Below are 14,200 nucleotides of genomic sequence, written 5' to 3'. Positions count from 1 at the left end.
GGTCAACTCAATGTCATTAAACCGTTCCATAAGGCTTATGTATCAATGGTATCGTGAAACTAACACTGCCGGGGAAGAACCGAGCAATCCTCACTGCATGTTTGAGGGAGAAGATTAAACTGGGCCTTTCTGTTGTCAGCAGCTTCTTTCTTACTCCCAGCATTACCCCGTGTCTTCACGGTGTCGACATATTAATCTGCTGTTAGTCATAGAGGACAGCCATATGCCCTTCTTGTCACCACTCCTCTACCCCCAGGGACAGAATCTGTGTACTGCATCTGACTGCGTCTAATGTTATCCGTGAGAACGAAATTTTTGCGAATCGTGTAACTGAAACGCGACAGCCCAGCATTCACTTTGTCGGATGTGGTGAACTGCCTAAAACCTTATGCAGGCTGACTGGCACTCAGGCACACCGGCCCTCGTCTTTGATCCGTTGGATCTACGGCTCTGTAGTTTCGGTATGCTGCATAAATGTAGGAATTTTAGGATTATGGGAAGTATTGATAGCATTGGTATGCAGAGAAATAAATGAATGTGTGAGAGCAACTGGGAGCCTATGATTCCTCTTTGTTTTTTGTTTGTTTCTTTTGCACATAATTAGAGCCGCACGTCGTTCAGACTTAGTGCATTACGTATTTTATATCCGTACAGAATATTAATCGCATTTTACAGATAATAAAAATTAGTTTCTCGCGTAAATTCTGTGCTTTTATGTAACCGAAGCAATTGCTTTCGTTGCAAGTACAGTTTGCTTGCGCAGATATAAAAAATGTATATAATAATTATTGTTATTTTGTACTGAGTAGAACGCTCTTCATCATAGTCAAAGGCAAGAGTTTCCTCTTATTACTGATAAGAACAAAAGTTGTTCCACAGAGTACGGAAGCGATGTTTGATGTGCTTCTCTTTTGTGGTGTTCTCACAGTTTCATCTTTTTTTTTTTTTGAGGAAATTGCGTTTCCTAGCGCTGTATAATAAATCTATTGTTTTTTTCTCATTTCTTCTAAAACATCGCTTTATTTCTCATAAAAAATCAACAATTTTCGAATAAAACCTCAATTTAAAATTAACAATTTCAGTTTTGCTATTAATAATAAACAAACACCATCCGAACAGGCCTTGAAGGCTCAGTGGCACCGACCGGCCGCCGTGTCATCCTCAGACCTTAGGCATCACCAAATGTTGATACGGACAGGCACGTGGTCAGCACACCGGCTCTCTCAGCTGTTGTCAGTTTTCGCCAACGGTGCCGCTATTTCTCAATCAAGTAGCTTCTCCACTGGCCTCACAAGGGCTGCAGACCCGGGCTGTGATCCAACCAAGTGCTAGCCAAGCCTGAGAGCGCTTAACTTCGGTGATCTGTCGGGAACCGCAGTTACTACTATGGCAAGCCCGTTGGCTTTCCTATTAATAGTGTTTATTTTTAAGTATGAGACAGGAAGACAACAACGTAGAACAAAAATGTTCCACGGGTTTTGCAGCCCTTTATTTATCCTCACTCAGTTTCTAGACGGTCCACCGCTTTTGGTAGCAAGGGGAATCTAGTAAGATACTGATTGCACATGCAAACAAAGAGATCAAAATGAGGTAACGCCCGATAGGTATGAAACACACCTTATGTCCAGGGAAAGCGGTTCCTTTAACTGACCGCGGCTACTAGAAAAACTATCGTAATCTACGGTATATTGATAATTTTTACTTATGGACCGTCTGACAGCAACTGAATAAAACACAATTTAGTGCCATACGCGTTTCGCCTTTATTTTCTGCAAGGCATCATCAGTGGCAGGTTGCGTGGACAATTTCTTATATATTATGCTCCTGTTGCATTAAAACAAGCGTTCAGTGCATAGTGCTGTGGAATGTGGAAAAACAGAAAATTCGCGCTCATAAGAATGAAGAACAACACCAAAAATGCAACAGGAGCGTAATATATATGAAATTGTCCACGCAACCTGCCACTGATGATGCCTTGCAGAAAATAAAGGCGAAACGCGTGTGGCACTAAAATTGTGTTTTATTCAGTTGCTGTCAGACGGTCCATAAGTAAAAATTATCAATATACCGTAATATTACACGCAACTGAGGAAGACAGGACTACAAAAGTGGAAGATACCGTAAACTACGGTTACGTACGATAGTCTACGGCAGCCTACGGTAGTTTTACAACTCTCTACTGGACGGATTCAGTTCGCGGCTGGCGCGCCTCTCCGAATCCCGGGACGATGTGCCAATGTTTGCGGCTATCTGGGTTGTTCAGCTAATAGCGTGAGCGAATGGGAAAAGTTTGTTTCCAAATAAGAGATACGGCGCATACGTCGATATTTTACTGTCGTGCAGATATTTTCAGTGGAGAATAAATACAAAGATGAAGAGGTAAGAAACCAAAAAAATGCAATTAGTCTGCAGCGAGCCACTGCTAATTACCTCAAAATATTCAAAAAATAACGCAGAACAACTTCCTAAATTTTGTCACTCGAATTCACGTTTACGTTGTACATTAATGTTTAATAAAAAATTTAATTCATTATCTTTCTTTCCAAATGGCGTTTATTACGCTGTGTGATTTTGTTCGTAATCATGGCGTATAAGTCTCGCAGTATCACTTGAGCGTGATGGAGAGCGTTGCCACTCAGCAATATTTGGAAAGGCCGGACTGATGATCATCGAAGTACAGGATGCGAGTCGAGTGCAGAGCACGTGCACATTCCTTGAGATATGGGACGCTGAAGAGCGCGAGCAGTGGATTGGCGGCGCAGGGGGCGCTGTTGGGTGCCAGGCGGGAAAGAGAGACACAGTTGGCACACATACACAGCCGCGGCATCTGCGGCGCTTTTATTCGCGAACAAAGATGGGTAAATTAAGAGCGGCTGCCGCACTCGGCCTTGATTCCTGCCGCGGGAGATGGAGGGCGGCAAAAACCAACCAATAACACAAAGCTCAGACGCAGCTGCAGAAACACTCGGAATTTACGAATTATTCAAGCTTGCAACAGAGGAGTAACTAGGGTGATTGAGGCCCAGGACAAACTTTGAGTTTGCCACCTTCCACCCATGTCATACTGCCAAGAATTCACTTCCTATTTCTGATAAATCCTCATAACCATTTAGATCGACTGTTCGTTTACTGAAATCAACGCGACTTTACAAGGAAGTCAGAGGCACAAATTATAATAACTGTATTTTGTATCTACATATGGATCTACATCTATACTCTGCGAACCACCGTGAAGTGCATGGCAGAGGGTACGTCCAGCTGTATGGGCTATTGAACCTTTTTCCCTTTCCATTCACGTACGAGGTGCGGGAAAAATGATTGTTTAAATGCCTCTGTGCATGCTGTAATTAATCTAATGTTATCCTCATGATCCCTATACGTAGGGGGTTGTATTATATTCCTAGAGTCACCATTTAAAGGCGGTTCTTGAAACTGTTTTCGTAGACTTTCTCGGGGTACTTTCTGTCTATGTTCGAGAGTGTGCCACTTTAGTTCTTACAACATCTCGGTGACATTCTCCCGAGAGTCAAACAAAACTGTGACCATTCGTACTGCCATTCCCTGTTTACGTTCAATACCCCTCCCGATTCCATTTGATATGGGTGCCACAGACTTGAGCAATATTCTAGGATGGGTCTCACGAGTGATATGTAACCGATCTCCTTTGTAGACTGACTGCATTTCCCTAACATTCTACCAAAAAACGGAAGTCTTCTCCCTGCTTTACTCACAACAGAGCCTGAGTGATTGTTCCACATCATGTCCCTACTAAATGTTACATCCAAGTATTTGTATTTTACAAATTCCAACTGTAAAGTACTGATATTATATTCATAGGGTACTACGTCTTTTTTTGTGAAGTGCACAACTTTACATTTTTGAACATTTAAAGCAATCTGCCAATTATTACACCACTTTCAAACCTTATCAAGATCTGACTGAATATTTGTATAACATCGGTATTGCAGATAACTGCATCATCTGCGAAAAGTCTGAGGTTACTATTAATATTGTTCGCAAGTTACAGCAAGAACAGCAAGAGGCCTAACACGTTTTCCTGGAGTATACATCTATCGATAACTCTCCGTCCAAGATAACATGCTGATTCGTCCTACAAAGAATTCCACAATCCAGTCACATATTTCATCTGTGTGCCATAGTGCAAAACAGGAATAGCACAAAGTCAAAATTCTCATTGTTTGAAACAATATCGGGATACTTTTTTCTTTGCTGGTCTGTTCTGAGCCATAACAAACAAAAGAACAACGCAAAATAAAGTCTTTATACTTTAGTTGCGTTGGAGTTCTTAGCATAACGAGAATGGCTCCATCTAGTTACTGAGAACGAGAAAGAAGTGTGTCCATACCAGTGAAAGGAAGGTCTTATGGAACTATTGTTCTACACTGTCCAATGAGAATCTCATCTTGATTCCCTTCATAAATCTGTTCCCCCTTCCCACGTTATAGCCTTCCACTTCGTCCTCTTCTTCTTCTTACGCTACCACTGATACTGCTACTGCTATCACCATTTCCTGTTCTTCGTTCTCTTACTTCGCCTTTCCGCTTCTCATTTTGCTTCATCCTTCTTCATTGTTTTCCCCCATGACAGAACTACGCCCTCACGGGATCGATGCCCAGAGCACGTGGCCCAACTGTCTGGGCCTGTGTAAAGCAGGAAATTAATTCACAGATCTTTATCTCTCAAAGATTCCCAGAACCACCTTTCATTACTTTAACATAGCCAAACATTTCACTTGACGGATGATTTTCCTGTTTTCCTGTTTCTTTGGTTTTTACTTTCTTTTCTTCGTTCACCGTGTCCCTCTTGTCCTCAGGGACCCTGCGGTATTGTTCCACATGCCGTACTGTTACCGCTACATAGTTTCCTTAATTAAGGGCTGATCATTTTCCTTACATCCTCTAAGATAAGAGTACACAAATCGCGACGGGACGAATTTCTCAACAATATAGGGGTTCCTGCAGCGGCCGACGCCGTTACTTAGCAACAGTTTGATAGGAGACGGTCAGAGGGCAACACGAATATGTCCGCCCCCAGTCACAAAACTCTTCAGAAAACAGTGAAATGCAGCAACAGCACGCAGCAACGATAGCGGTCAGAAGGTAAGTCATCAACAGACATGTACGTCCTGCTACTTCGTAGCACCCAAAACATAGGCGTTAGATCGATTGCACCTTTCCGCGAACGCACAAAGTACATTCACAAAGACATACATGTGTAATAAATATGGAGATCTTCGACACGGCAGTTGTATGCAAAATAGCTCTATTTTGTGAAACCAGTTATGCAGACTGTTTATTACAGCTTATCTGAAGCAGTTTGTGCTGGAGAAACCTAAATTTTTTAAATATTGCAATTACACGGGAACTGGTAATGCTACAAATTATTCATCCTTCTAAGAAATTTCCGTGCCAAGTACGTTTCAGCATTAGCTCACATACGCAATATCCAAGTCGAGTGTATCATCATGGCGTCTTGAAATACACGTTTCATTACCTATTTCACTCCCTTAGGGACGGAATTTCCAAAAGCAGTGAAACACATATTTTTTTTTATTTCTAAGAGAGAAGCCAAATACAAATGTTCATATATTTATCTTTGAAAGTGCTTTGATAATGAAATAATTTCGTAAAATGTTTCATCCCTACTTCACACCATTAAGGGTTGAATTTCCAAAAACATTTAAACACGATTTTTTTATTTCTAATCGAGAAGTCAAATACCAGTTTTTATAGATGTAACTTTAAAAATGTTTTAATAGTTTCTTTAATAATGATTTATCTTCAAGAAAAATTATCACCAATTATTTTACTCCCTCAGTGAACTTCCAAAAATGCTTAAACACAATTTTTGGTCTTCTCACTGCGAAACCAAATATCAGTTTTCGTTCTTCTTGCTTCAAAATTGCCTTAATAGCAGCATATTTTCAAAAAACGTTTCATCCCCTATTTCATCCTCTTAAGAATGGAATTTCGAAATATCTCTTCTGAAACGATGCCCACAATATAAGATAAACATCCTCTCCAAATTTCAAGTTTCTGTTCTTGTCGATTTGGGCTGGGTAGTGATGAGTTAGTGAGTCACTCACTCGGGACATTGGCTTTTATGTAACAGTGATAATACGTTTTATAAGATTTCTTCGTGTATTAAGTTCTGCCTGTCAGGAAGCAAAATTATCCTTTAAATCATAGAAGTCTTAAAAAATTTGAGAGTTAACGGAATAAAGGAATCAAAAGCGGTTTGAAACTATTGTTTCTTCTGACGTAGGCCTACATTAAAAAAAGTGGACAATCTTTATCGTCTTTGTGCCAGTGCAGTTTGTGTTCTCAATCCTAGTACCGTACTGTCATATTTACATGCGTTTTTGTCTCCTTTAGATCTGAATTAGTAGAGGTCATTGCGTTTTGTGTCGTTTGCATTATATTGAAAGTACTCATGGAAGTTTTTAAATCCGATCATCGTAACATAATGTAGACAACAATTTTGTGGATGTAGTCCGCTGTTTAGAAATACGGAAACGTTCCTTGATTAGCTTCTACAGCGCTTTTAACGACTAAATTTGGTGACTTGCTTTTTTTCCCTCCACTCACGACGGATTTCCGCCAAAGCATAAGTCGCAATCCTTGCTCGCATCTAGGCCCTTTCGTTTTATACATTCAATTAATTTATGTTCTAATTCTGGGTCAGATTTATCTTTGACTGGGGTAAATGATTCGCATATTAGGATTTCCCGAACTGATAATGAAACTTCACAGACTGAGGGAGTATATCGTGATATATCAGTGATTAAAATATCGAGTCCGGTTTACGAGGAACTCGGCAATATGAGCCCACGTATCTGTATGACACTGTGTCCTCTCTGGCTTGAATCCATGCACTGCTTCGGTTGGCAAGGGGATCAAAACGCCGTTGCCGCGCGGATTGGCCGCGCGGCTTGAGGCGCTATGTGACGGATTGCGCGGCTCCTCCCGCAGAAGTTCGAGTCCTCCCTCGGGCATGGGTGTGTGTGTTGTTATTAGCATAAGTTAATTTAAATAGTGTGTAAGACTAAGAGACCGATGACCTGAGCAATTTGGTCCCATAGAAATTCACACACGTTTGAATGTTTTGAAAAAGCCGTTGTATCCTCTGTCGAGGCAAGCCGACCAGCAACGTTTGTAATCGGTCCTCGATATTGTGGATACTGGTACTGGGACAGAGATGATGTCCGAACTGGTCCCACAAACGCTTTCTGACCGCAGGAGTACCTCAGTATCATGCAGATACACGTGCCAAGTGTGGGCAACATTTTCCTGTTGAAACATGGCAACGTGATACTATCGCATGAGACGTAACACATGAGGACACAAGCTGTCTGTGTTGTAACGTTCCAGCGTCTGAGTTCCATTGAAGGAAGATTATTGTTAATGAAGTAAAAGATCCACACAGTGGACACAAATGAAAAAGCTACTCCTTATATTTCTGATGTAGACTGCCATAAAAATGCGAAGGAACTGTTAATCAGAACTCAGGGAGAGGTTGTAGTCTAATTCAAAATCGATTTATTGATCTTGAACAAGACAAGACAACAAAATTATTAAAGAATCATCATACAAAGAAATATTTATTTAACAAAAGCCTTACTAAAATGGGATCTATGGTGGACAAAGTGATCTGCTGGGGATCGACAAACGACACTAACTAGAACACTACTGGCTTTATCTCACTTCAAACATGTGAATCCAGGTTATGGCATCAAACTACGCCACCACCAAGCATCTATATTCTACCATACAAAAAAAAAGTAAAAATATGGTTCGAAAGAACAGGGTGCTGAGAAATAGATATTATAGCCCTACGTCGCAGGAGCGAATACTGTACTGTCCTACTGGTCAAGGCGGCACACTACGATGCGTTCAGCGACTGAAGTCGTGGATGGCGGAAATCTGTTATTAAATGCGCGTTCCCGAAAAATGCAAGTACACGGTCTCGCGTTTGGTTAATTCAGAATGCAGGTACTTCCCTAAGAGCCTCTGAAACCCCAACCTATTCCAGTGTGCAGGTGGACCCGTTTGCTGGTCTGGCAAACCAATTTGACTCCGTGCCACGACAGTGTGTCGGAATATGTCAAATGTTTGGACGGACGACTCAAGACAAATAAGTACACCCACACGTCACTAGTTGTGACCGTGATGATATAAGCAGTACCTCTGATGGTTCAGAAGGTGACTGGCACAGGCTGTAAGTCGCACCCTAGCAAAGGACACAAGTCTCACTGTTTAGGTAGAGACCTGCAGTTCTTTACTAGCGAAGTGCCAGTACAAGAGACTTGTACAAGAGGCCAATCACCCTTCTCCCCGTTTCCTCGTCAGCTCTGTTCCGAAAGCACATTTCTCTTTTTTGACTTCCCCCATTTTCACACAAGCCTATCACAAGCTGGAGCCCGGCATTCTAAGCTCAGTGAATGGCCTTTGCACTGCAAACCGATTTGACCAATCAGAGACTTTAAAGTTAATTGGCAGAAAATGGAAAAAAAGACCAGCTTCACGGCCTCATTCCCACACGTTTGCCATGTCTTTTGCTAGCACAATACAGGGTGGAAACACAGCCCTCCATAAACAGCTTGTTATCTCCCCTGTTGTGTCCATTTCAAAGTTTGCAAAGAACGGCCATAAACTCTTTGACAAAACATGTTTTGAAACAGAGTCTGCACGTCTGGGCGCCAGTTTTCCTATCCCACGGATTGCAGAACGTCTACATTTCTTTTGGCGGCTTGCTCACTAACAAGGCCTACAATGCGCTATCGGCGACTTTTCGGCGCTAGGCCGTATACCTGGACGGCTGGCGCCAAAGCTTAATGTGTTTCTGCACAATGCGACCGTGGCATGGCCCGTCTGGAAATGTCTCCTCACCATGCTCCAGAAAAAACGCCCTGTGTCGTCCAACCAACGCCGTGCTTTTACTGCAGTCATTTTAAGTCGGCACCCTGTTCCTTTGAACACAGGTAAAGCTTACTGTATTTCTTTCCCTAGAGCATGCAAAGAAGACCATAAACTGCTGCCCACCATTTCATCACAATGTATGAAGTCAAATCGCTGTAGATCATATTCTCTACACCAAATCAGAAGTGAGAGTGCCCTGCAATCTTTCACCATTACTGGCTACCAGTCGCTACCTACAAGCCATACCCGATGGCTCCCCACATGATGCTGGGAGTGAATCTGCTGTACCAATTTAAGACACGTGAAGAGTAGTTCCTGTCTACAGGTCGCTGCCATACACACTCATGATGGTCATCCATGGTAATGCAGAACCACAATTCATTGCTGAATACAATTCGGCACCATTCATTCAGTAGTTCAAGTTTCCCAGTCACAGTACAACTTCAGACACAGCCACTTGTGTATATGTGGTGTCTGGTCTTTCAGAGGAGTCTGAAAGAATGGTCACCATTTTGATTGGTTCAAATGGCTCTGAGCACTATGGGACTCAACTGCTGAGGTCATTAGTCCCCTAGAACTTAGAACTAGTTAAACCTAACTAACCTAAGGACATCACAAACATCCATGCCCGAGGCAGGATTCGAACCTGCGACCGTAGCGGTCTTGCGGTTCCAGACTGCAGCGCCTTTAACCGCACGGCCACTTCGGCCGGCCTCACCATTTTGATCCTGCACCCAGTATGAAGGCACAAAGTCACTGAAGACATTAGCTGCCAGTGGGCATTGATTTATATCAATGGGGCAAGTGAAAATTTGTGCCGGACCGTGATTTGAACAAGAGTCTCCTGTTTACTAGGCAGCTGCGTTTACCAGTATGCTATCCGGACACAGTGGTCACCACAACCACATGCACTACCCTAGCACGCCTCCTGTCAGACCAAATTCTCAACTTACATCACACACTGCTAATGTAGAGCCCCTGCCCATATGCCTGATAAGCAGAAGACCGATTTCGAATTCCGATCTGGCACAAATTTTCAACTTTCCCCAATGACAGCCACTTCTGTTGTGTTAAAGCAATCCGTAGATGGTCAATAAAATTGCCAATATTACCCAGATGTCCAAAAATACACTGAAGCGTTGAGGAAATTGGTATAGGCATGTGTATTCAAAAAATGGTTCAATGGGACTTAACATCTGAAGTCATCAGTCCCCTACAGTTAGAACTACGTAAACCTAACTAATCTAAGGATATCACACACATCCATGCCCAAGGCAAGATTCGAACCTGCGACCGCAGCAGCAGCGCGGTTCCAGACTAAAGCGCCTAGAACGGCTCGGCCACAGCGGCATGCATGCGTATTCAAACACAGAGAGATGTAAACAGGCAGCATACGGCGCTGCGGCCGGCAACGCCTATATAAGACGACAAGAGTCTAGTGCAGTAGTTAGATCGGTTACTGCTGCTACAATGGCAGGTTACCAAGAGGTAAGTGAGTTTGAACTTGGTGTTATAGAAGGCGCATGAGCGATGGGACACAGTATCTCCGAGGTAGCGATGAAGTGGGGATTTTCCCGTACGACCGTTTCACGAATGTACCGCTAATATCAGGAATCCGGTAAAACATCAAATCTCAGACATCACTGCGGCTGTAAAAAGGTCCTTCAAGAATAGGACGAACGACGACTGAAGAGAATCGTTCAATGTGACAAAAATGCAACCGTGTCGCAAATTGCTGCAGATTTCAATGCTGGGTCATCAACAAATGTCAACGAAACATCATCGATATGGGCTTTCGGGGCCGAGTGCCCACTCGTGTATCCTTGATGACTGCACGACAAAGTTTTACGCCTCGCCTGGGCCCGTCAACACAGACACTGGACTGTTGATGAGTGCAAACATGTTGCCTGGTCGGACGAGTCTCTTTTCAGATTGTATTGAGCGGATGGATGTGTACGTGTATGGAGACAACCTCATGAATCCATGGACCCTGCATGTCAGCAGGGGACCCTTCAAGCTGATGGACGCTCTGTAATCGTGTGGGGCGTGCGCAGTCTGAGTGATATGGGACCCCTGATACGTTTAGATACGCATGTACATAAAACCGCACTCTCCATCCCAAACTTCCCTGACCGTGGTGGTACTAGAGCAGTATACTGCTGTGGGCATGCTTCCACCACCACTACCCCAGCTGTCTTTCGTAGGATCTTCTGAATATTACTTTCGTGAAATTTGAGTTTCTCTTAACGTATAAAATGTTCAGACAACTTACAGGAATGCAGGCCAGTGACGTCTTCGATAACCCGCAATATTTCGACTGGTGTATGCCCTGTCATTTTCCAGGCCAAATGCAACAAGAGAGGGCTGGCAAGAAAATCTCAAACCTTGGTATGTGGGGAATATGCCGTAAGACAACACACCGGAAAATGACTAATGCCAGAATTTAACGATAGCGAATATTAATTATCAACAGGTAACATAGCATTAACTTTGATTCCTCTGTTGTGTGACCATGGAGAGAGCAGTTCAGACAACTGAAGGGTAGAGTTAACGCTACGTCACCTGTTGGTAATAAGTATTCACTGTCGATAACTCCTGGCATTTGTCATCTTTGGTTGTGTGGTGGCGCTAGTGTGAACGACATGTATTTCGGCATATGCCCCACATACCGAGGCTGCATTCCTGTAAGTTATCTGAACGTTTTATACAAACTTGACTTTCACAATACTGATATGTCGTCCCATTATGGACTGCTTGTTAAGGGCTGCTACTGTTTAGATACTAACAATTGTTGGTGCACTGGTTCAGTGACTTATTTTTATTCTAATACCAGTACGCGTTTCGGTGGTTATGCCATAATCTCCAGGTGGATTACAGTATTTTACAAAGTAGAATTTGTTTGTGATATACACATGTGTTGTCTAGTTTGCAGACACTGTAACAGGGGGGTTATGTGTTGGCTTCCACTGGTATAGAAACATTATCGTTATTTAAAGTACAAAATAATGTATGCACTTTTCTGTACTCACTGCATATCTGGGCGAATGCATTTGCTGTATGCTGACAGAGAGAAGTTCACGTGTTTGTCACTACACACTTCTCGATGCTGCAATATTTACAGGTCTTACTGCTGTTTGAAGTTTGCTTCCACAAGGAGTCTGGTAATATGGCAAAAGTTGCATCAAGGATAGGAAGATAAATTAATGTTACGAAGTGTTACTTCTACATAATAGTACAGTATTGTGAAGATAATTATTCTAATTTAGAGAATGAAAGAGTGCTGAAAATCTGTAAGCTGGATTCGTTAACTTTGGCAAAATTACCTACTGCATCAAGTACTTAATCCTCTATTATTTCTTGAAAATTACAAATAGAGGTGGGCTACATAACTGTTGTTTGAAAAACTTTTAGAAAATTGATCGAACTGGGATCAGATTTTTCATTTTATATTTGTTGTCCTATCTGCTTGTTGTGTATGAAACTGTCATGTCAAGTCCATCTTATGGCCTTTCTGCAATTTATGCAGTATTTCTAGGCATAAATTAAATATACTGACTGCGGTAGCAGTGAATGCAGCTTCCACATAGTTAGAGAAAATTGTATAACTCCTTTTAGTGCTTTAAATAACACTAACGTTTCTCCAACAGTGCAAAAATGGCCTTCCTGCCACAGCGCTGCCTACAAATACCCAACACATATGTGTGTCACAAACAAATTCTACAGTGTAAAAGTACCCTGTAACACCTGAAGGTTATGACATAATAATCGAAACGCATAGTGGTTTTAGAATAAAAGCAGAAGTGACTGAAGCAGTTTACCAATAACTGTTTGGTTTTAAGATCGAAAATGTTCTCACTGTTATAACTTCCTTGCATGCTGTGTGGTTCTTTAGTGGATTCAGGAACGAGGAACAGATGCTGTTCAAGAACAGAGAATTCAGACTTTGATTTATTCTACATCTAGTATCAAATAGTAAAAATAATACATACCTTTGTTTCTGGAGATGCAGCATCAGTTCCTAACAGTAGCTTTGAATGTTGAAACATATACAGATACTCAGATTACAAATCAGCCAGTGTTCAATACAATAACTATTTCAGCAGACCATGCGCCCAGGCCACGATGAAAGTCTGTAAATATTATTCATCTGGCAAACGCACAAAAATGGGCTCACTGCATGAATGTTTGAACGTGAGTACACCCCCGCTAGAGTTCCGGAGAGGGGATGTTTGCATCTCATTGGTAGCGGCGTAATCGTTCGTGGCAGCGCCCTTGTGCCGCGGTGGTGGTTGAAAGAGACGCAGCAACATAACTGGCGGTGCGTATTTGAAAGTGCGACCGATCGGATAGCGGCCGATGTTGCACTCACTTTCTTAACACGTGGTGACAGATTTCCAGACTTGCTCCATTAGTTCTGATCACCTACGTTTTAAGGAGGGAAATGGAGTGGGAAGAGTACTACAGAACGACTTTTTAGTTATGTCCATGTCTGATGAGGCTTTTCGCCACAAGAGACACCATCTACCAGAATCTCTTGCTGGAATTATACGTCGAATTAGTTGCCCGATTGTCAGTCGCCCACCTAGCTCCATCTAGTGGTGATCTGGAAAAGTGTCAGTCATGTTCTTATCAAAGAGGCAACCTCAGATTCACTGGAATGACATAGCGCAACCACAAGACATATCCAGAATGAGATTTTCATCTTGCAGTGGAGTGTGCGCTGATACGAAGATGGTAGAGCACTTGCCCGCGAAAGGCAAAGGTCCCGAGTTCGAGTCTCGGTCCGGCACACAGTTTTAATCTGCCAAGAAGTTTTACAAGACATATCAATTACCTACCACAAAATGATTAAGCATGTAGCATTGTATCCAAGTATAGTTATTTGTCTGGACTATAGTCGAGTCGCTGTAAGAAGATTCCTGGCATACCTACTGCAAACAGTCGTGCTACGAGATTCTGCAAATGTCTCTATAGCGAAGCGTCAGTGTTATCGGAGCTCCTTAGACGGCTATTGTTTTCGCCTGCAGCCGATTGCGCTTCGTCCCGGCAACAGGGCTGCCAGCTGGCAGGGATTAGTTTACGCCGACTCGGCTGTAGGAGCCGTTGGTTGCCAATATCAATCTGATATTAAATGTTATCACAATGTTAACAATCAACGCCATGTAGTACGACAATAGAGATTAGTATAAAAAAGGAAGTTTGGCAGCACATTAAAAGATAATAGCAACGATGATTGGAGCCCAAAGAAAGCAGAAATCTTC

The 14,200-nt window shown here is 42.5% G+C and overlaps 1 protein-coding gene across 3 annotated transcripts in view; it reads left to right on the top strand.

Moving 5' to 3' along the window:
• The window catches only part of LOC126253116 (F-box/LRR-repeat protein 2), a 719,590-nt gene that overhangs the window by 387,296 nt on the left and 318,094 nt on the right, over window positions 1–14,200 (top strand). The window lies entirely within an intron of this gene.

The sequence above is a fragment of the Schistocerca nitens genome, chromosome 4 (assembly GCF_023898315.1).
Source record: "Schistocerca nitens isolate TAMUIC-IGC-003100 chromosome 4, iqSchNite1.1, whole genome shotgun sequence".
Lineage (NCBI taxonomy): Eukaryota > Metazoa > Arthropoda > Insecta > Orthoptera > Acrididae > Schistocerca > Schistocerca nitens.
Note: the sequence above shows the minus strand (reverse complement) of the source record. Positions and strands in the feature narration are given on the sequence as shown.